Genomic DNA, 24,587 nt, shown 5'->3' with positions numbered 1-24,587 from the left:
GAGCACCCTGTCCATGGGAGAGGGACTGGAACTAGATGATCCTTAAGGTCCCTTCCAAATCAAAACATTCTATGGTTCCATGGTCTCCGCAGCTTCAGGAAGCATTTTAGTAGTAGTTCAGTGTCTAGGAAAAGGTCTTGTGAGCTCAATTTACATATTAGCTTGCAGAATTTCCAGCTGACTTTTGTGCCTGCTCCCATGACAAGTTTGCACTGAGTTACATGCAGTTTGTCCCACACATTTTTGCAAAGATGGAGTCAAATTATTGCTTAGTGCAGGACCAGGGCTGAACAATGGGTGAACAGATCAGGAAAGAGTGAGAGGGATTCAAAAGACTTTGAAAAACCTCAGGAAATCTTATGAGAAGAGAAAAATATCAGTCATTTTTTTTAACCTACTTTTACATTTTATTTCAATCCATTTTAACCAGGAATTCTATTTCTTGGCAGAACAATTGGACAAAAGTAGGTCTTGTGCAAGTCTCCAGTGGTGTTACAGTGAGTTATTGCACATCTGATTCTAACTTGGATAAAACTCAATGAAGTGCTAAATAAATCAATGGTTTCTACTTCTTCCTAATAATATTGTCATGGAATCATTTTATAACTGTGATAAGATTTCAGCAGTGCCCATCAGTGATCAAATAGCAATTTCTCTGGTAATGCAGCCAACCACCAATGTTTAGTCAGATCCACAGCAATATACAAAAGGAGCAAGAATACCCTAATGAATCTCACCTTGTAAGATTTTACCATCTGCATGGAGTACATTTAAGGCATAGTTTCTGAATTCCAAACAGGAGAACAAAGACAAGAAATGCAGTGACAATTTTCAGATGAGATTTCCAAGGTAGATTTCCATAGTGTAGTTTTGGCATTCACCTTTGGCAAGCACATGGACTTAGGTTGTACATGAGCATCTCTTTCCACCACTGCCACCATTGATAAATAGTCAAATCCACACACAAATTCCTGGGTAACTTTGAGGACAGAAGGTAACATCTTAGTAGAGAGAGAGAAGAGGATAAGGGGTGTCTCCTGAAGATATTTCATGGTTTCACCTTGACTGTCATCTCTAACTTGAAGGCTATGCAACTGCTGACATATGATGAAAAAGCGTATACATGAGATACGGAGCTCAAAATTCATAGTTGATATCCACAAGGACCTTTAGTACTTCTCTAAGAATGATCACCTGCAAACCCAAATAACCCAATAATTTTGGTAAATGACACAGCTCCTGAAATATTCTTAGACACAACTAAGAAAGTTTTTTTAAATAAAGCAAAAACCATACAAACCATAACATGAATACATCAGAAAATAAAACAGAAACACCAGAACCATGTAAAGCTTGGAAAAAAATTAAGATGTCAGTATTTCTGTATTATTTTTTACCATTTATAAGAAGTTTTTCATTTAATTGCTACTACTATTCAATTGTTCATGAGCTACAGAAAAATAATAACAGTTTCCTAAAAGTAAGTTATCTGTTTGATACCAGCAAAATAGAAGTTGCATGTGTAGAGCATGACTAGTCATAATGGAGTGCTGGTATGGATTAGAAATTAAATTACTAAATTTATTTCGCTCTTTACCCTTGTATGAAAAGCTTAAAATAAAAAATATCTGCAGATAGATTGTCAGATCAAACTAAGAAAAAGGGAATCCAAATGAGTTTCGTACACTTGAATTATTTATTCTTATAAAATATTGTATTGTTTCCTGTCCTTCTTGTTGTGACTTCTAGATTTTTGACGTAAGTCTGTGACACATCTTCAGATCCCCACTGAAGATCCTTTTTACCACTAAAACATTAGAATCACTAGGTAAATAAATATAGGAGATCAATCCACTGGCTTTTAGAAATAAATGTCAAGTTGTACCTTGTGATCCTGAAGAATCCAATAAAAGGATTACTGAAGACATGTTTGATACATGTGACTGTTGCCAAGAGAAAGTATAGATACAAAGAATTATTTAATAAAAAACAAAAATGCACTGACAGGGGGATGAATTTGTATGATTGGAGGTAACGCAGTGAAATCCAGATCCAAAGCTTCAACCACTGCAAAGATAAAAGTATACGAGAACACTTATTGAAGGTGTTCTGGACCTCAGGGTTAGAGTCTGTTCTCACAGACCTTCACAGTGCTGCCTTCCTGGCCCACTTTCTCCCTGTTAAACCTTTGTCCTGTCATAATCATATCAGCAGCCCTGCATCCCTGTTCAAAGACAGAATTACAGTAAAACACTTTCACAGCCCAGTAAGTGAAATAAGGTGAGATGTATTTGAGTTCTATCTAGTGTACCTTTATACTTAAGGTTGCATTTCTAGCCCATTCAGACGCAACTGCCTTTGGTCAAGAATACTCTTTTTTTTTAAATTCCATGTCAAAATTTTTGTCCCTGTACGATAACCAGCCACAAACATCCATACCTGAAGCATCTGAGGGAAGTCATATTTTCCTATTGATCAGTCCCTAAGATTTGGATCTGATTATGACCTCAGTGTTAGTGTACTTGTGCATGTTTTTAAATATTTTGCTAGATTTAGTTCTTTGTATGTAACCTCAGGCAAGTATCTCACCATCTCTATGAACCAGGATTTTGATGTAAAATGAGATTAAGAATGATTTTCCATCTCTCAAGAACCTTGCAAGAATAGTCTCTCAACATATAAAAAAGCCAAGTAGTATTAATATCAGTTAAGACATTTAAAATGAAACACTGAGGAGAGAAAATGAATGTAAAACTTCCCTTCTCAACTTATCTAATACTTTCTTTGCTGAATATGAAATATATTATTGAAATTAAAGTAAATAACATTGAAAAGTTGAGAAACAGACTACACTATGAATTAGGATTATAAATTTTTCAGTTATGTTTTTTGCATTTCCCCTGTGACCACGAAATACTCATGATTCCCAGTTAAACCACACCTCACATTTCTCTGCTGCTGTCTCAAAAATAAATTATTCTAAATGCTCATGTTCCACTTCAGATGAAGGAGTTAAAAGGAACAGAATTAGGTAAAGAAGTCTTTGTTTCGGGGAACAAAAAAAGTAAGGCACACCATGCTAACAAAAATGTCCTCATATTCTCTTTGGCAATACAAATGACAATCCTGCCCACAAAAAAGTCCAAGTATTCTCTTTGGCTGTACAAATGACAATCCTACCCACTTAATCTCTTCTGATTGACTGTTGTCAATTACTGTGCATACATCAATCTTGACAAGGTACACCTTAATATTTTATTTCTTAAGTGCTATTGAGTTTTAATTGTTGCACTAGCTAGCATTTCTTCATGTATTTGAGTTAAGGCATTAATATTTCAAATCATGAAATGACAGGACTCTCTTTCTGTCTTTTATAATTGGTACACTGTTATTTCCGAACAGTGCCTTTTATATGAAGCACTATTTCATACAAACTGACAACTTGATCACTGTGATGCTGAAATATTAACTTATATTTTGGCAGGATGACATTTCTTGTGACATACATACATTGTATTTATTTTGATTTTATTCCTAATCCAAGAAAAGTGCAGTGCTGTTCTCTTACCAGAGAAACAAATAAGATATTTCATTGGAAGTATGCTTCCTAGAGATGCTATTTAAGAAATAATACACTAAAATTACTCATTACCTCAAAGCATAAACATTGGCTTAGAAAGATAATTTATGAAATAGCTAGAATTTCCTTTAAAACATTATTACAAAAATAAATATAATAGCATTTAAATGCAAAAAAAAAAATTGCTGCGAAGTTTAATTGTAGACATTGGTTCCTTTAATGAAAGCTCACTAGAGGTAAAGTGATCACTATTGATGCTATTTTCTTTGTTGCAGTTGAATATGTTTCTTAGCTGGTACTGGTACCAAATTGTCCTGTGCTGTTAATTCTGAAAATGATTGCCCTTGATGGTATATACATTAAAAACACATTAGCGTAACTGTGTCCATCACAGTGTACCTTGCCAAAATCAGTGCAGATCATCTCCTTCAATCCTTCTGTTGAGTCAGTCATTGCTAGGCTTGGCAAACGAAGAATTAGGAAGGCTCAATCCATGTTTGTTACAGGCACACTGGTGGCTAATGAGGCCAATACGAGATAGACATGTCCGATTGCAAAAGGCACAGCAGAAAGACTCCTTAGGTGGTATATTCTGCAAGACGCAAGTCTTTCTGTGCTGTCTATTCTCTTCTAGAGTGATCCTGCGTGCGTTCTCAAAGGAAACAGCAGAGTTATAGACGGTGTGTCTCCAGGCCTCTCGATTGGAGGTCAGAGTAGACCAGTGATGTTGATCAATATGACCGAGGCTGAGATGTTGTTTCAGGGAGTCCTTGTATGTTTTCTTTGGGGCTCCTCTCTTGCAGCAACCAGTGGCAAGTTCATCATAAAGCAAGATCTTAGGGAGGCGGTGGTCCTTCATCCTGGAGACGTGCCCTGCCCAACGCAGCTGTGTTCTCAGCAACATGGCCTCTATACTTGTGACTGCTGCTTGCTCTAGAACAGATGTATTGGTCACATAATCTGACCAGTGGATGTTTAGGATTGTGCAGAGGCAGCCTTGATGGAAGCGTTCTAGGAGATGCAGGTGGTGGCGGTAGACGACTCATGATTCGGAACCATATAAGAGAGTAGACAACACTATGGCTCTGTAAACACTGATCTTGGTACTTTTCTTCAATTGTTTATTACACCATACTCTTTTATGGAGTTTTCCAAAAGCACTCTATGCCTTTGCTAACCTGTTGTATATCTCCCCATCAATTTTACCATCTGAGGAGATGAGGCTACCTAGGTAATTAAACTGCTGGAGTGATTTAAGCTCTGATTGGCCAATGGTGATATGGGGATGATGGAAGATTTCCTGAGGTGCGGGTTGATAGAGAATTTCTGTCTTCTTTAAGCTGACTTCCAGCCCAAAGAGCTCAGCAGCGTCTGCAAAGCAGGATGTTAAATGCTACAGAACTGCTTCTGTATGGGCAATGAGGGCGGCGTCATCAGCATAAAGCAGCTCCCGGACAAGATGGTTTAAGGTCTTGGTGTGGGCCTTCAGTCGCCTTAGGTTGAAAAGGCTTCCATCAGTACGGTATCGAATGTAGATACCGTCCTGATCATCGAGATCTGCTTTGGCCCTTTGGAGCATCATGCTGAAAAAGACTGTGAATAGGGTTGGAGCAAGAACGCAGCCTTGTATCACAGCATTCTTTATTAGAAAGGGCTCAGAAAGTGCATTGCCATATCTGACTTGGCTGTGCTGATCCTCGTGGAGTGAGATGATCATTTTAAGGAACTTGGGGAGACAACCTAAACGTTCCAAAATCTGCCAGAGAACTTTCCTGCTCACAGTATTGAAAGCCTTCGTGAGGTCGACAAAGGTTACATAGAGACCTTTGTTCTGTTCACTACACTTCTCTTGCAGTTGTCTGAGGACAAATACCATGTCTCTGGTGCTCCTGTTGGCTCTGAAACCACACTGACTTTCACGTAGAATTCCTTCTGCAATAGCAGGTATTAGTCTGTTCAAGAGTATTCTTTACCAGGATTTTGCCAACAATGGAGAGCAGTAATACCATGGTAATTTGAGTAATCTGATTTAATTCCTTTCTTCTTATACAAAGTGATGATGACTGCATCATGAAGGTCTGATGGTAGTTCGCCTAGTTCCCAACAGTGCACCACAAACTCGTGAAATTTAGCATGGAGTGGAAGGCCCCCATGTTTCCAGACTTCGGGTGGAATTCCATCAACCCCCGCTGCCTTGCCAATTTTCACCTGCTGCATGGCCTTGAGGGTTTCTCCTAAAGTGGGGGAAGTATCCAATTCGTACTTCACCGGTTGTTGTGTGATGGACTGAATTGCTGAATCTTGGACTACACAGTTGGTACCGAAAAGAGTCTGAAGGTATTCAGACCATCGATTCAGAATGGTGGTTTTATCTGTTAGAAGGGTTTGACCATCAGCGCTGAGTAGAGGGCTTTGACTTGGTATGTAGGCCCATATACTGTTTTCAGGGCCTCATAGAATCCTTTGTGATCTCCCGAATCTGCGCATAATTGAGTTTTTTCAGCTAGATTGATCCACCACTTGTTCTGGATGTCACGGAGTTTCTGTTGGAGCTTGCTGCATGCAAGACGAAAGGCTGTTTTTCTTGTGTGACAGGATGGCAGTGCAAGGTGTGCTTGGTGGGCGGTTCTCTTCTTCCTCAACAATTCCTGGATTTCTTGATTGTTTTCATCAAACCAGTCCTTGTTCTTCTTGAAGGAGAACCCTAAGGATTCTTCAGAGGATTGCAGGATGCTGTTTTTAATATGGTGCCAAATTGTTTCGAGAGAGGAATCCCTAGAATCTATGGAATGGTTTTTGAGCCTAGTTTGAAGGTTTGCCTGGAATTTGTCTCTCACTGTGGTTGATTGGAGATTGTTAACTTGGAGTCTCCTCCTTGGGATACTCCCCCTTTTAGGTTTGAATTTAAGATTGAAGTTGAGTTTGCAGCGCACAAGCCGATGGTCTGTCTGGCATTCTGCACTGGGCATCACGTGGGTATGGTGGACATCACGGACATCCCTCCGTCGCACCAAGACATAATCAATGAGATGCCAATGCTTAGATCTGGGGTGCATCCAGGTTGTCTTCAGACTATCTTTCTGCTGAAAGATGGTATTAGTGATGGTGAGCTGTTGCTCCACACAGAATTCTACCGGAAGTCAACCATTATCGTTGCAGTTTCCAACACCATGCTTGCCTAATATTCCTTTCCAGGCTTCAAAAATTCTTACCTACTCTGGTGTTGAAATCACCAAGGATAATGATCTTATCCTCTGCAGGCACCTTTTGGGTAAGGCGGTGCAGGTCAGTGTAAAATTTATCTTTTTAGGCAGGGTCAGCTTGGAGAGTTGGGGCATATATACTAAAGAGGACAACGTGCTGCTTGTTGTGTAGTGGAAGGCGTAGGGAGATAATGCGGTCAGAGTGACCTGTTGGCAGATTTTCGAGTTTTGGAACAATAGAGTTTTTGATCACGAAGCTGACTCCAGAGATACGCTTTTCGTTTCTGGACTTACCTGACCAAAAGAGTGTGTAACCAGCACCATGTTCTCTGAGGCTGCCTTCCTCATGAAGGTGAACTTCACTGAGAGCAGCAATGTCGATGTTAAGACGAGCCAGTTCATGGGCGATTAGGGCAGAACAACGCTCAGGACGTCCGCTATCCGCAGAATCGAGCATGGTTCTGATATTCCAACATACTAGAGTTAATTTAGGTACACCTTTGGAGGCAGGTGCATGCCTTTGTCTTTTGATCTTTGCTCTATTAAGGACCTTCTGAGTAATAACAGAGGACTCTAATGTAAGCTAAAAACCCCATAGATTTTAACATTCCAGAGATGTTGTCTTTGCCTTAAATGAAGAGTTTATTATAGGAGTTTCACATGTACCTTACACATAGCTATGTAGAATATTGATTTTGTGTTGTTTTGAAGGTCTTAGTAGCAATCAAAAAACTAGCTTGACCAAGATAAATGTGACTCCATAGCAATTTTGAAGGCTAACAGGCTCAAACCTGAGAGCATAGAACTTACATTAGTGCCACTCAAACCAGGACAATATTGCAAATCAGGCTACTCAGTAGAGAGGTAAATAGATGGGACTATACAAGGATAAGCAGTCTCTACCCTTTTAGTTTACAATTTGGATAATAACATTCACAATTATCCAGCAAGATCTTTTTAACAAGCTGAGCAGACAGAAAAAATAGAGATATGCTTCCCAGCACTGAACACGAAACCCTTACCAACTGTGGCTCGGTAAATGAGAAGAATTTCCACTTTACTCTGATGCTTTGACTATTCATAGGCAGAGAACAGGCTCACATTACTATGATGAACTCTAAGACTCTCATATGTGGTATTAGTTATTTTGTAAGTCTTGTACAATTCCACAATCATTACTTTCTCTTGGTTTTAAACAAATAGAGATGTAATTTGCTGAGACACTATTTAACTTAAAAAAATCTGTCCACAGCATAGCCAATGCTTAGTTCCCCCAAACAGTGTGTGTTTTGTCTGTATATCCTGGGACAGAAAGTCCCCCTTGTGCAGCAGCTTGCTTCCAGCCACCTACAACTGCAAATTCCCTAAAAAGAGATGCAAACACTCTCGTCCCACTGAGTGTTACGCTCTCTAATAGCAGGTGCTGACAAAAGAAGCTCCACTTAAACACTGCAGTGGATTATACCACCCATCTCTTCATGAAAAACTGTTGGAAAATATGCCACATACACTAATAATTGTTCATTAAGCTGTCAGATACTCCTCCTATGTAGCTATCAATTTTGTCTCTCTAGAAGAACTGAGAATGGAAAAAAGGAGGCAGTGTTAAAGGTAACAACAACAGAAAAAAGTGAAGCTGTATTGTTGCTGAGCAAATATTTCACAATGAATTATTTATCTAACCTGCTTAACCTCCACATCTGTCTGTGTGGTATCCGTAAGCAAGTAAAAGGTTTTTTCTCAATCAACTACATTTGTTGCTTAAAATTAACCACATTTTTAACTACATTTTGTTTAACAGCAGATCAAACACAAAAAGTCTTTTGTAATCATTCTCTGTTTAATAACTTCTATTTTGTCAATGTTAGCTAGTCATCACTTATTAAATAAATCATGTGTCATTGTCTGCTTCCCTATTACACACAATCAAATTTGGTGCAAATATTTGCATGTACAAATTCCAAAATTGTTTTAATTGCATTTGTGTCAGTGTTTTCTTATTAGCAAGAGGGCTAATGAAAAATCAATGCAGAAGAGGTTCAGGCACGGTCAGAGCAAAACTCATTTAAAATACGAAGGAAAAACTTGTGGGGCAAAAGTAGCAGTCTACTTCCACCTTCTATATTAGCCTGGCTGAATTTCAAAAAAATGTAATAGCAAAACAGTCAGCAGGAACCCGTAATTTGGTGCACAATATGTTTTAGACACACAGCAGCAAATCACAGCTCATACTATGTTCATGAATCTCAGTGAAGATAGCAAAAATTATGAACTTCATCCATTCATGATGGGATGCCTAAGAAGTTAAGAAATCTGAGCATGATGGGAAAACCTTATTGAGAGCACTCCCTGACTAAAAACCATTGTACAACCAAACTCCTTTTATGCTACAAAAACTCAGACTTTAAAAAAACTTCCATTTTGGAGCACAGTGTGTTGTACGTAGTTCAAACCTGTGAAACCAGTATACTAATGGAACCAAACTACAGAATGGAAGCCTGAACAAAGAGGGTGCCAAAACCAGGAGAATGGTGAACCCCCATTGCTTTCTAATTTTGGTTGCTTTGGAAGAGGAAGAAACCTGATTTCACAAACAACATGTACACTCAAAATTATTGCCATCCTGCTAGGGGACTTGTTTAGTGCATAGTATGCATTATTTATTAGGAATGATTTCTCTCTCTTTAGTAATTATTAAAAACCCAACATTTGCTACCAGAGGCTATACATTTGTCATATGTATATTTATTCGTGCTTTACAAGGGAAAGGTAGTATCTTACACAGCATTTTGGTTCCTTATTGGCAGTGCTTGTCATACAATTATTTACATTTCCAAAGTATCTAAAAAAGACAAGTTATCATTAAAATAAAATTTAAACCGAAACAAAACAACAAACCAAACACAGTTAAAATGTATCACAGATGAATTTCTGCGCAATACCAAAAGCAAAATGTGTATAAGTCTGTCTTACAAAATATGGAATTTTCCTAGAAATCAAACGTTGGCATGAATATGTTGTGTGAAGAGGAGCAACTTGTCTTGTTTTTGCAGTATTGCACAAAAATCTGAGCCATCCTACTTGAAAGGTTTGCAAAATTTATTACCTAAAGATGCTCAAAGGGTTGACAACGCTTGAGGTGCTGAATCCAAGTGTAAGAAAAGACTTTCATGGAAAAATCATTCTAGATGACATGGACTGACCTCATCTCACACAGACACTGCATTTTCCATTCTACTGAGATCTGATCATCAAGCCAGGCTAACTGAAGTAGTCAAAACATTAGCAGAGCTGAGTATCATAGCAGTCCTACTAATGCCTTCCACAGGTCAGCTCAAAACAAAGGTGAGTCATGCAACCATAAGCATTTATTTTACAGGTTCTACCAAGCCTGATTTTCTGTGATGATTTTCTGTGGATAATCCTGTGAAACACCCTTTTTTATTTCCCTAGTACTTCATTAGATTTGACATATTTTAGCTCATTGTCTTGCGCAGAACTTAAAATAGCCTTTCTGCAACACGAGAAGAAAATTCAAGGAAAAGAAAAGCATGTGGAATTCACCCAACAAAGTGTCTAGAGTAGCTGAAATTTGTATATTGTGATGAGGAACAGGTATAACGTAGGCACTGTGGATGCTGTCATCAATTCCTTTTGCTGGAGTTCTGCTGCCTCAATTTGTTGCCCTTCTTCATCTCTCCCACACAGGGTTTATGCAATGATTACTCAGCATTACAACTCAACCTGTCTGATGGTTAGTGGGAATACACATACTGTGCAAGTGCTGCAAAGCTTAGATTTACAGAGCTTAGTGAGTCAGCTGGCCCTCAGCTGGAGTTGCTGTTGGTTTAACATTATTTAGATGTATGCTTAACAGCTTCTCCTAATGTTTCTCATAATGTATGTTTTAGCAGTTTCTCATCCGTTTCTCATAATGTGAACTAATGTATCTGACTAAACTAATAAGGGAATGTGGAGGATGCTGAACACAATCTGCCAGGCCTGACTCTCTTCCCACGCATCACCATCCTTTCATTCAGCTTCCTTTTAAGTGGGTGGGGGGAAAAAAAGAATTATGAGAATACAAAAAAAACAGATTAAGAAAATAAATTAAAACATCAGAATGAATAAATGTGTCCAGTGTTCTTCAATAACCTTGCATATGTATGATGCCTGGTTATACATTTACTTGGACTCATCATCTTGTGAAATTGCTACATTCAGTGATACTATCTGCTACATCTTCTCTTAGAGGTTTGTCTTCTATATCTCATGTGTTGAAATCAAATGTCTGTGCACTCTAGGAAGTACAGTTGGCACCAGGAGACTATGACTACAGACCTTTCCTCAGATGAGTCTAATCACACATGTAGTAATACAGAGCACAAATCCTTTGGTTCATGAATTTTCTTCCCTGTCTACCTGTCAAACACCAAGCTCATCTACTTTCCCTCATCAGTAAGCCACTACATGGAAGGAGAAGGTTAAACACTGGATTACAGTACCTTCATTTGGATTCTATATTTTCTACTCAGTTGTGTGTCAGTAGTGGAGACTTGGAAATAGCATTTCATTTTTTGTTAAAAATGCGGTGTAAGAAGAACTTTTACAACACTGTGCTTAAGCATTCTAGTTTCAGTTGCTTGTGTTGCTTGTTCTTCCAACTTGTAAGGCGGTCAAAAGGTATGTGATGAGGGGTTGTTCAGATGTGCAATTTTACTGTCTTCCACTGGGTAACCAACAATAGGAGACTGCCAAATCAACAGAAGGGCTGAACAAGGTTGCTGAAGTCCAAATGGGATGGAACACAGTGAGTTTGAAACAATCTCACACTTTGCAGCCATCACATTCTGCTTAAGACTGAAAAAAATCAAAAAGACAAAACAAGAGAAAAGGAAAAATTACAGAAATAATTGGGAATGGGATACAATAAATATTTATATGGTGTAGAAAGGAAAAGAGAAAAAAAAATGAAAGAAAACACCTAAAGGGAATAAACATAATGATAACTGCACAAAGATCAGCTAAGCCTTTTAGTGGGTGACCCATATCTAATATATAATAGAAACACCCCTTTAGCTTAAAAAAAAAAAAAAGTCAACATTTTTCTTTTAGAAACTGATTCACTCTTGGGTTAAAATAAAAAAGGAAAAAAATCAGTGATCCTACATTACAGTATGAGCTGCTGACAAAAGCAGAATGTTTAGACAGAGCTCATCCGGTAGCGATACTGTTTGTCTCTAGAAGGGCTTCCACTGAATTCAGAGGACTTTGGATGAAGACCTTCCAAAATTTCCAAAGAGATCAAGTGCCTTTCTTATACAAATTCTATCAAATGGTCAGGTATATACATGCCTAACCCTGCTTGCCATATGACAGCTAACAGCTTATTTATGTGGATTAAGACTAGTTTAATGTTACCAGGTAGTATGGGAAAGGTTTTGATCTGATTCACGGGACATTACTTGTGTTTCCTGATGGATTCATAGTAGCTGCTTGGATAGTTAACATTACTCACTCATGTGAAATATTTCCTTTGTCCTAAATGGAATAAAAGCATAGCAATCCAGTGCAAGGGGCTGGTTTGCAGTCAGTTCGACCAGAAAAAGAAATACCTTAAATCTCATCAGAAATCATACTCTTGTATTATTTCTAGCTCAGTTTTATGGAGTGGAGGATTGGATAAGCTTTGGATAAGCCTAAATGAATCAAACCAGAACTCTGAACCTTTTGAAGACCACCACTAACTCAGGACAGATTTGTTTTCAATGACCACAACTTCAAGCAATGCCAAAAGCTTTTTGACCAGACAGAGGTAGTGACATAAACTGTTATTGACTTTTATTTTTTTCATTTGTCAGAGAAGATGGTAGGGTTGTAAGTACTCATACTAAGGGCACATCATCTCTGTAGTAGTGTGATTATAGTGCAGTGGAGTCTTACAGTGTTACCTCTATTCCTCTGGCCTTTTTTACATCTTGTATAGAAATCACAGAGGTGTTAAGGATCATTTGATAGGCACGAACTCTGACTCTGTTATCTACCTAAACTTGTTCAAAAATGCCTAAACTGCTGTGTAATATGTGACTTGCCAAGCTTAAAAGCCAGTGGGAACCAACGTCCCCTCTCTGAAGAAAGATGTTAACATGCAAGGTGGTACAGAGACTGAGGCATCTGCCATCAACGTCATAATCATTACCAAATGAAAATACATTTGAAGTGTCTGAAGTCTGAAGAGCGATATGTAAAATCAAATTCTGTTCTGTTTCTGTATCATTAGTATTACCATTAAGGAGAGTTTTTAAATGACCTGCATTTACTTTAAGGTTAAAAATTATTTTCTAACTGGTAAAATATAATGCAGGGTTTGATCTTGGTGATACAAATACAAAGATGAGTTTTACCCACTGAAGCAATTGAGTCTTAAATGCTTATAAAGATTGACAGATTTAACAACACTGTGAACAAGACTGTAAAAACCAGATCAAAATAACAGAAGACGTAGGAGAAAATCAGTTCTTTGTCTTCCTGCATTGCTTCACCACTACAGTGAGCAGCAAAGTTGCTTTAATCTCTGGAGTACAAGAAATACACAGCCAATGATGTATGCTGTCAAATATGTGTACACATGTAGTTGAATCAGTGTGCTGTAGCCTTCACAGAATCTTAGAAGAGTTTGTAACTATTTCTGCAGAGATGTCCTTAACTCAGTGTTTGTGGGACAAAGTTATAGCTCATAAAGATTATTGGGTCTGTGAGACAGGAAAAGTCACTACAATCATTCTTTGAAATGTGTGTGCTGAAACAGACTTTGTCTCCCTGAATTACATGCAGCCAACAACCAAGTTCTTGTCACGTAAGATAAGGCACTAGGTTTTATGTTGTGGTTTTTTCTCTTCTAAAGGGTTTGCTTTTTTGTTACAACAGGACAGAAAGTTTTCTTTTGTGAGAGGTAAGAATGAATTCCTCACTCTATATAACATAAATTTTATAGCTAAGTAATCAAATTATAACCATCTATAGTGATAGTAATATATTATGGACCCACAAAGTGTTATAATGTTGTGGTAATTTTGAAACAGACTTCTACCTTGTTAAAGGAAACATTCTGAATTTTCAAAACAGAATTTCATTTTCCAGGATGACTTTCTACTGAAATATTTTAAATTTCCATAGTCCATCAAAATTTGACTAAAAAACAAGTTTTGAAATTATGATTTTCTGGTTGAAGGAAATCTGTTTGGGGTTTTTTTTATGTGAAAGGGAAAATCCTTAATCACCACAAGCCACCAAGCAGCTGCTTAGCTTATCTTAGTTTAACAGCTCAAAAACCAACTGCAGTTCCACTTCTTTCTTATACCAAAGAGGGAGCTGTGAAAGCTCATCATAATGATAAATTTTCTGACCTGATTCTTATCCTACCTCTGTCCCTGACCCTCATGTGGTATCCCAGCACTTCACTGTGCACTATAACAGGCCTTAGTCCTACAGCAAGAAGTCTGTCAGGGACTGTAGTAAGTTACAATTTGGTGCACAATTTGTATTAGCTACCCTTGTAGTCAGATAGACCTTGTGCAATTATGTTTGTAGTCTCACATAATATAGTTTTCCTTGTAATTGTCAGGTTATTAGCACAGCGTTTTAATTTTGCTTTCTCACAGTTATTTGCATGTTTCTTAATTGAAAGTCATTAGCATATGTAAATACTCCATTTCCATGGCGTTTTGCAGCGTGAGCTCATAGTGTTGAATTAATTTGGTAGCTAAATAACCCTAAATGTGAAAAGAAACTCCATGTGTACATACATTGTATAAATATATATATAAATATACAAGAAAATCGTAATTTTTGGGGTTGTTTAAAATTGGAATTTTAAATGGAACCTGTCTAACTTTAATGGTTTCTAAATACATTTACTTGATTACATAATTGATTATAGGAATCCCATTCACACACATAAAGAATAATATCTAAATTGCTTCCTTTTCAACAGAATTAAATTACTTTTATATCATAACATAAATTATTGTTAGGCAGCTGAAGAAGATACTTAACAGGTCAACATTTACCAAAGGTTAACACAGTTATCACAGATACCTGCTATTTAGAACTGAGTGAAAATCTACTGTAAATATATGAATATTTAATTGAAATAGGACTTTCTAAAGGAAACCACAATGGAAAGGTTTAGCCAATGCCTCTTGGAGCTGATAGATTAGTTTTATGTTCTTTAAAAAAAAAAGTGTGAATCACTTTGGTAATTCTAAGTAAAGAAAAAACAGCTATAATAGCCAGGTTTATTTAGTTAAACTTGTTGTTCATCTTTAGTTCTACATGCAGTAGACTTTCTGCTCACAGGGCACTTTACATTGACAGGCTGTTGTTTAGTGGTCCAGATAAGTTAGGACAAAAAGTGTTCTAGTACATAACCTTTGGCACCAGACACCAGAATGCAGCACTGAGCTCATCTGCAGAATCAGCATGAAAATATAAACTGAGAGGCTTGACAAATTCATCAGTTGATTTTTGCGATAAGAGCTGTAGTTTATGAGTGTTCTGATAATTCGAAGGATTAAGACTGTTACCAGCAAAGTGTGGCTCACAGATATCTGCATATGCAAATACTCCAGTAGACCAAAGGACATGTCATAGTATTCTTGCTAAAGTAAAATAATTTTCCACGGGGAAGGGAAGGGAAGGGAAAAGGAAGGGAAAGGGAAGGGAAAGGGAAAGGGGGCTTTCTTCTAATCCTACCCTCAGAAATTTGTAGACTCTTATGAAAATTATCTGCTCTTGGTTGAGGTTTTCATCCATCTAAATTTGTTTGGCTAGAATAGGAACTGATCACATCATTTTTTCCCCATAAAACAGTGGTGGTATGATTGCATTTACAGTGCACCCAGATTCCCATATACTCTTTGAAGAGAGCAAGACAAGCTGTTGGGTCCTGCCATACCTATCTCTAACGTGATGGAGAATGTTACCCACTGGTTTAATCCATTAACTTTATTTCATTATATGCTTGCTGTAGGAAGTACACCTATCCCATAATTGTTTAAAGAGCAATGGTATTTAAAGGTCTATCTCATAAAACTCCTGCATGTATTTAGCATTAACCTTTAAAGATTTCCCCCTACCCACCTCAGTTATTCATCCTTGTTGCAGCCCGGCTGTTTGTCAAATCTCTTCAGACAAAAGTTTTTCACAATTGTCCTAATAGATTCTAAGAAAAATAAAGCAATACAAAAAGAAACAAAAAGATAATTTTCAATAATTTCTTAGCAAAACTATGCAGCATCAGGATGGTGCTGGTATGTGCCACAAAATTCAGAGCAACTATTTGGCAATAAACAGCATAGGAAAATTGCCGTGCCATGATATTTCAAGGTACCAGAACCTTCTACGCCCTATTTGCCAACATTCAAGTGATAAGTCATGGAGAAAGATTTTATTTTATCTGTTTATTTATTTACTTATTTATAGACAGGCAAATGGCACATTGTTCAATTTATTCTTGAGAAACTGAATGAAGCATTTTCACAGCTTTTTCTTTTCTTTGTTTCTTTTGCTGTTTCACTAGGCTATTCTTATCAGCTTATGCCTTTACCTCTTGTACATTCAACTACCTTAATTTAGAGAAGACAAGGTTTCAAAGCTTCTCCAAAGTTTTTTGTTCTTGGTCTTTTCTCCTCTGTAGTGCCCCTTTCTAACCTAAGGAGTAACAAGACTCAACTACCATTTCTGTAGTCCTCTGCTGACAAGTTACTGCTTTATCTCTCTTTGTCAAATCACGTCTCTAGTCATTCACTGGAGCCTCTTTGCCTCTCTCCCCAGGCTTTGAACTTGAATATCCCAACACTACCTTAAACAGTCCATATTAAAATGAAACTCCTTGCCTTGTTTCACCAAAACTTAACCTGCCTTTTCCCTTTTCTATTTCAAATACATTTATGATCTTGCCGCTCATCCTGTTTCACAAATAGTTTTATGCTTGATATTTCTTTCATGATTAGTTTCAAGCCTCACATCTTCCCTCCAATATCCCAAAACTCTCTATTTTATCTCATTGCCTGACTATAGAGTTGAAGTCTTTGTTCAGAGTCTGAATTAATCAAGATAAGAAACCACTGATCTCTCTTTCTCTCAGTTGTAGTCTACACTCTGCATAAGAACGGATTTTCTTTGTTTTATTAAGGTAAGGAAAGACTTCCTAAGTTATCCTTACCACAGAACAACTTCTCCCACTTCCCTCTGCTGGATGATAGGGCCTTGAAATGATCCCTCTACCTTATCAACTTTTCTCCTTTTCATTTTCCCACTAAAACACACTCCATCACTCCTTCTCATTACCTTCTCGCCTTTTAATTTTCCCTGTGTCCTAATAAAATCCAGTCCTGTATAGAATGAGCAACCTCACTTCTCTCTTTTCATACCTCTTTTAAAGGTACTCCAAACTAGACATACATGAATTCTTATCTCAGCTTTCAGGATGGACCTGATTTGTGATTTTTATTTATATTAAAAGTTTTTGGAAGGAATCAACAAACTATATGTCTTTAGAAGTGTTTAAGATACTTTTATTGCTTGACAAGCAATTATTTGTTATTTATCTTTCATTTCAGAAGCATATATATAGTTTAATATAGTTTAAACTAATGAGTACAGTATTGCATATGTAGCAGCAGAATTTTAAAGTTAGAAGGCAAATAAGGCTCTTCATTATCATCTAGATAAGCCACAAAAGAATAATCACACTCTGACATAGCCGTTCTATAGGAAAGACAAAGCTTAGTTTTCAGTTGTTACTAACATTGTCCCTCACTTAAACAATGCACTCCAAAATCCACAGAACTACATTTCTAAGGGGAGTTTTCCTTTTATTCCATAATATAGTTGAATTCTGAAGATGATTTTTCTTCATCTGCTAGTCATCTTTCTTTTGATCATTGCAAAAGTGCGACCTTGACCAAGATGTAGAGGTTGGACTATTGTTCCAGGAATGTGTAGTTTGAAGAGTTAATATTATATTGGTCTCTGTAAAAAATCCCAAATCTTTCACACAAGTGAGGTTACATAAGCCAAGAAATACATATCCCAGTACTTTCACTTTTATGATTTTGGAAACCATTAAATAGCAAAAAAAAAAAAAAAAAAGAACATTTGAAATGTAGCCAAGTAGTCAAGAAAAGAGGACTCTGTGTCTTTAAGCTAGGGAGAAAAATAAAACCCAATCATTCCAAATGTATTGCTTTAGTCATCTGGTTTCATTCTATTAATGACCTTTAACATCTGCAAAAATATTGTGAAAAGCTAATTTTGTTTATACTGAGGTGGTGCAGAACAGTTTCTGGCTGTCAGTCTAGGATGTGCTATAAAATAAAATTGTCTTTCAGAGAGTCTGACAAAAACCTACTGTACAGATTCAGTTTATTTACAACAGCATGAAATGAAAAGAAAACAGAATTTTACAACATGCCAACATTCAAAAAATGAATAGTACTTACATATTTATATATATATTTTAGTAATAAGTTTTCAAGATATCCACTGAGATTAAGGGATCTATTTTGTATTTTGTGGTATTCCACAAAAATTTAACCAGGGCAAAATATTTCTCAGCAAATGTTCTTCTCTAGAATTGTAATAACCTATTACCCTGATTTTAAACAGAACCCTCCTCAAAACCAGAGTTAGCTCAGGCACAATAGGCCTTTAATTAAACAGAAAGCCTTGCAGAGAAAAATTGTCTGTCTCATGTCTTTGTATCATAGTCATAAAAAAAAAAGTGCAACATGGTAGAAGGGGAGAGGTATGAGGCTGTTTCAGCAGACAAGAAGCATTTACCTCCTCTACCTCCTTCCAGTCCAGATAAGATTCAGGGAGGAGGCAGAGGAGGGGTTGAATTAAAACCAGAAAAACTTTTGCATTGTACTCTACCCTGAAAGGGCAAATTGTAACAGGTATCACTGTAGACGTGGAGCTCACCCCACACACACACCCATTCGTCCTGTCCCACCATGCAATGAGGTTGGGGTCTCCCAGGGAGGTTCTGATCACGGCCCCATGCAGTCTGCTTAGAAGAGAAGCATAAACACTTTGTTGAGTGCAGAAAACCACATTTTTGCTGGCCTGGAAGTGAAACGCAAACTCACAACAGAGGAAAACTGCTCTTATGCATTGGAACAAAAGTTAAAACTGGTGACTTCAAGGTGAAAAGCATTGTATCCCAGCAACAGTCTCTAGGTCTATCCCACATCAAGCATTTTATCTGAGCTAATAAGGTAAAACCCCTATTTTTATTTGTTAAGGGAAGGAAGTTTAGTAAGACACTCAAATGACTACAACAATCTTTCTTCTTACTGCTTACAGATGACCATAAAGTGACATCTGAGATAATCCCAGACATGAGTACAGACTGGGAGAAGTCACTGAGAGCAGACCCAAAGGTAAGGTTTTGGGTGTTCTCGTGCATGAAGAGCAGGACATGAGCCAACAGTGTGTGCCCACAGCCCAGAAAGCCAACTGTATCTTGGGCTGTGTCAAAAAAGGAGTGGCCAGCAGGTTGAGGGAGGTTTCTACCCCTCTGGTCTGTCCTCGTGAGACCCCACCTGGAGTGCTGGGTCCAGATCTGGGGTCCTCAGCAAAAGAAAGACATGGACCTGTTCAAGTAGATCCAGAGGAGGGCTGCAAAGATGATCACAGGGCTTGAACACCTCCCCTACAAAGACAGGCTAAGAGAGCTGGAATTATTCAGCATGGAGAAGAGATATTTTTGGGGAGACCTCATTGCAGCTTTTTAATACCTTAATGGGGCTTTTAAAAAGGATGGAGAGGGACTTTTTGTACAGGTTGACAGTTATAGGACAAAATGCAAGTCTTTAAACTGCAAGAGAGAAGGTTTAGAATAGATGTTAGGAAGAACTTCATTAGTCAGAGAGTGGTGAAGAACTGGAACAGGTTGCCCTGAGAAGCTGTGGATGCCCCATCCCTGGAAGTGTTCAAGGTCAGGTTGGGTAGGGCCTTGGGCAACCTTATGTAGTGGGTGGCATCCCTGCCCATGGCAGGGGGGTTGATATTAGATGATCTTTAATATTTCTTCCAACACAAACTATCCTATGATTCTATGACATCTCAATGTATTATTTTCTGTAGAGCTGACCACAGTCTGAGGACATCTATGAACAATATATATCCCCTTTTTTTCTAGACTAACTCAGTTCTACTCATATTCCCTAAGTTATCCAGAAATAAACAATAAATTTTCTTCTCAGACCATAGATTGACCAGAATACTAAATACCAGTAAAGGCAAGGAGGCACAGTAAATTGCATGGCTTGGTAAATTGCAAAGGTGTAGTGTAATACAGTCAAAACCAGTACTATGCAAGGTCTCTGTTTTTCAGCTGATTTATTCATCATTTGAATTCTATCTGAAATATGAAGAACAAATTATGTGTTTCTCAGTACATAATTTGGGGACTAATGACTAAAACTGTGGTGTTGCTTTCCTTACACACGACTTTAGTGAAATTTATAGTGGAATTCTGAGTAGAGTTGTGCTGTCCATAAGTTTTGAAGAACACTGAAAATCTTGGTGAGGAAGCAGAAAATAACTAAAAAAATTGTTTGATGTCTAGATAAAATGTCTTGTAAGAAATGTTTTTAAAAGCCTGATTTAAAAAAAAGTAGTAATAATGTTGCAGTGGCCTAATTATAGTATGGTATGTGTCTTCTGGAGGAGGAAGCAGTGAGCACGAATTTCTTTGTACAGAGATAAAGATTAGCAAGAATTAATGGTCAAAATTTTCTGACAAAGTAATTAATATTGGAAGATTTTCCAAAATGTATTTGTATATAGGTGCCTGGAACAAGAGAAATGGTAACTTCACCATTGCTTATGTCTTCTACGCATTATCACAGAACTCTGAAAATGCTATTTTTTAACTATTTCTTCTAAATAACTTCACCAAAAATATTCATATATGGATTGGTTTTTTAGGACTATATTCTGCAGCTTCATATATAAACTGTGTATGATATTACTCTTTGAGGGGGGAATTATGTGTGGTGTCTTGTTTACTTTGTAAAGCATAAAGGGCAACTTCTGTGCAATACTAGTTGAGGCATCTTATTTTTGACCTTCCTAGATCAAAATGTCGCTAATCTTTGGTGTGGCAAAACACTTAGACCCAGTAACATTTTGAATAAAATGGAAGATAAACCCCTTGTCTACTAATTAGAGAAGTAGGTCCTTTCAATATTCTTATTTTAGACTGGTATTGTTTTTCTAGGATATTGAAAATAGTGGCTCCTCCAATTAGTACACTGAGTTGATTATGTAAATTACATGCATCCCATCTTGTTTAAAACAAGCTGTATAGACACATATAATGAACAACTTCAAGGAAAATCATGCTGATCCAAAAGGATGGATGGTTAGAACATAGAATCTAACACATACTGTCTAAAGCAAAGAAAACACAAAACCCTGTGGTACATAAAAATGTTTACAAAAACCATGAGAGGTTAAAGATAAAAACAAGGAGTTAAGCAAATCAAACATAAATGTTTCTGAAGCAGTTCTACAGTCCAAGGACTGTACTGAAATTATATGTGGCAAACAAAAAAGACTAAGAATACAAACGTATAGACAAAAATTTTTATATCAGAAATCAATTGTAATTAATGGGAAAAATAGAGAGTAGGGTACTTTATTCATTGCCTTTTGATTTGTCAATAATGACTATGGAAGAGGTAAGGTAAGAAGTGAATTTTAGCATCCTTCTCATAGATGCTAAACTCCACTATGGCATCTTCAGGCCTCTGTCATACCATTTTATGCAGTAAGTCTGTCCATACTGAAATACAGAGAACAATTCAGAGAGTAGTCACCTTTTTTGGTGACTTTAGTTGTGAAGAACCTCTACAACACATAACTGGTTCTCAGTTGTAGGGGGTTTTGGCTACTCTTTAGCCTAAGTTTGACTTAGTGATCTATTGCACGTTGGTAGCAAGCATTAATCTATGAATACAAAGACATAGTAATAATGAGGTCTTTAAATAACCTCACAAAGTTATGGAATTTGCTAGGTATAAGAGCAGTGAGCAAGAACCTATGCTATTCTGCTATTTTGATTATATTTTCAGGAGGTCAGACCGAAAAGTTAAACTGAGAGCCAGAAGATGATATTTTCTTTACAGTATTGGTTATTTTTTCCTACAAATTTTGCATTTATTATTTCCACTCTACCTTCAGGACACTAACATGAATAAAGTAGATAAACTTGAATATATTTCTCTTTCCTATAAGCCATCTGAAATCCTGTCAGTCAAAGGATTTTTTCTTCAAATATTCTCTGCTTTTGAAAGGAATAGGAATAAGGAGTGTTATTACAAGGCTTAATTACTCTGCTATATTACAAATTCTTTGCCTCTTGTTCCTTCTTTTGTATAATATTTAACTTGCCTAAAATTGTTGTAATCGTAATTTTACGTCATGAAACTAAAGAAGTCAAGTCCTCTCTAATTAAAATTTGAACCTTATTTGATTATTTAGTATTGGTCCTGTTAACAACTTTGAAGCCTATATATTCCATCAAAATCAATGCAACAAAACACTGTAAGTACAATACAAAAATCTTGTCTACTTCATGCATGTTTCATAGCTTAGTCTTTGCTCTTTCACTCTAACGCAAGACATACACAGAACATGTTATGTTTATGAAGCTGTTATTGATGCCAAAATTACTGTTTTCCACCCAGAAATTATTTTGCTTTTTATTTTATAGTATTCTAGTCCAGTATTGTTTCCTGAATTGGATTATGCTATCTGAGCAATTGACAAGAAACTGTTCTATAGTTTCTGCCACTCTGCCAAACACATACTTGCTTTGCACATTCTCTCAGTGCAAAGTTTCCTTTTTGAAGATTCCTTCACAGACTTCTTGACAGAGCTGCCAGAACTTCAAAAAATATATTAATGAGTCAGTGTGTAGGCTGAGGAAGACAGTACAACTATTTGTTCTTCATGTAAGCTCACTGGTGGTTTCGGCAGCTCAGATCCATCCGGTTTCAGACAATCATACTGAAACACTAAATGATGGGAGAGAAAGGGCTACAAAAGATAATCCAGAGACAAAGGTCCATGGGGTTGCCTTTTTAGTCATTTCCTTTGCTTTGGAAGCAACACACCTACAGAATCTGGGTTAATGCACAGATGCTCGTTGCGTGGCCTATCAAAAAGTGAAGCTGGTGATTGCCTGTAACTTTCTTGCTTCTCTAAGTGCTGAATGGAGATCATTCTTTGTATAAATTATGCATCATCTGCTTCGCTAATATTAGTTACGTAGCAGAGATAAACATATTAAAAAAGATGAGGGAAGCCATTCTAAATTTAAAAAAAACATACAGGATCAAATATCACATCATCTGAATGCTCATGGAAGAGAACCTTTTAAAATACATACACTTTTTCAGTCCTCAAAGTAGTGATCTGTATCCATGCTTGTAGCCATTAATGTAAATTCATTGATTTAGCCGATTATTTATTGCATCTCCTGTATTTTGTATACTTGTGTTGAGTAAGATCACATTCTTAATAAAGAGGTAGGGTGAATGATGAGTCAGAAATACGAACTTCTATTCTTTTGGGACCTGTCATCCCATCTTTTTAGTCATGTCTCCAGAGAGGCAGTATGAAATGTATAAACACCCATTACCAAATAAAAATGTTTGCCATATGGCCCGCAGTGTTCCTGTCCTTTACACTGTCACTTAGTACCAAGCCAAGATTTGTCACTGTTGAACCAGACTGCTCTGTAGCTCTGTAGGCAGAGGTGTCTCATCCTTTCTACCAGTCATCTCCCTTCTTCTACTGGGGGTGCTCCTAGGATCCTTGGGGAAATTTAGTTAAAGAAATCTGACCTTGTGGGAGCATGTAGCTTGTATTTCCTTCTGCTTTCTTCCTGAGAAACAGTAATAGTTCCATCTTGGGTTTTCAGTTTCAATCTTAAATTTGTTATGGGGTGGTTGAAAAATGGTTCACAAACATTTCAGTGGATTCTTTTTGACTATGTATTTATCATTTATCCAGTATCTCCCAAAGTTTCTCTAAAGCTAACAGATCAATCCTGATTTCTTGAGAAAGCACAAAATGTGATCAGTGTGGTATGACCTTTTTGGAGGGAAAAAGTAGGACTTTGATGTGCAGATATGCAGTCCATTATAGGTAGTAACATTTTTGGTATATTAATGTTTTATGCAGAAACCTTTACTTTCAGTCTGGTACAGAAACTTACATTTTCAGGAAGATCCGACAGGAGCTGGAGGGTTCATTCTTTTTCTTTCTGGGCAGTCACCCAATTATTCAGGCAAAAAGAAAGAACTTGTTACACTTGCAGGCAAGCCTCTGTGGGAAACCTGATGTTTAGATGGCAGTTGCAAAGGGTTTTCCACCTTCCTCCAGAGCATCTTGTATGGAGTGGAGACATTCAAGATAAGTTAAAAAATTAAACAGACCAACTTCATGAAGTCAATTATTTTTATACTAAAAACTAGGAAAGAAGTGGGGAAAAAACCCTGTTAAAACCTAACACAAAACTTGAATTTTATACTCTTTTTCAATTGCCAAAGCGGAAAGGAGGGAAATAGATTAAAATTTTCCTCAATAGTCTGAGAACAGCTGAGCCTGCCCATACGACCTCTGTAACTCTTTGTAACCTTCCAGAGATGAGCTCTTTCTTCCAGTCCCACCTCCACCCTATAGAGAATATCACCATAAATCCACTTAGTTCAGTACAAGCCTCA

At 37.2% G+C, this 24,587-nt stretch overlaps 1 long non-coding RNA gene across 2 annotated transcripts in view; it reads right to left on the bottom strand.

Annotated features, from left to right (window-relative positions):
• The window catches only part of LOC116785348, a 72,408-nt gene extending 48,080 nt beyond the window's left edge, over window positions 1–24,328 (bottom strand). For both annotated transcript variants that reach the window (XR_004356491.1, XR_004356493.1), the window contains exon 1: window positions 24,080–24,328. This is a non-coding gene — a long non-coding RNA (uncharacterized LOC116785348). The remainder of the gene's footprint in view (window positions 1–24,079) is intronic.
• Between the last annotated feature and the right edge of the window lie 259 nt (window positions 24,329–24,587).

Source organism: Chiroxiphia lanceolata, chromosome 1 (assembly GCF_009829145.1).
Source record: "Chiroxiphia lanceolata isolate bChiLan1 chromosome 1, bChiLan1.pri, whole genome shotgun sequence".
Classification (NCBI taxonomy): domain Eukaryota; kingdom Metazoa; phylum Chordata; class Aves; order Passeriformes; family Pipridae; genus Chiroxiphia; species Chiroxiphia lanceolata.
This window is presented reverse-complemented; position numbering and strand designations above follow the sequence as displayed.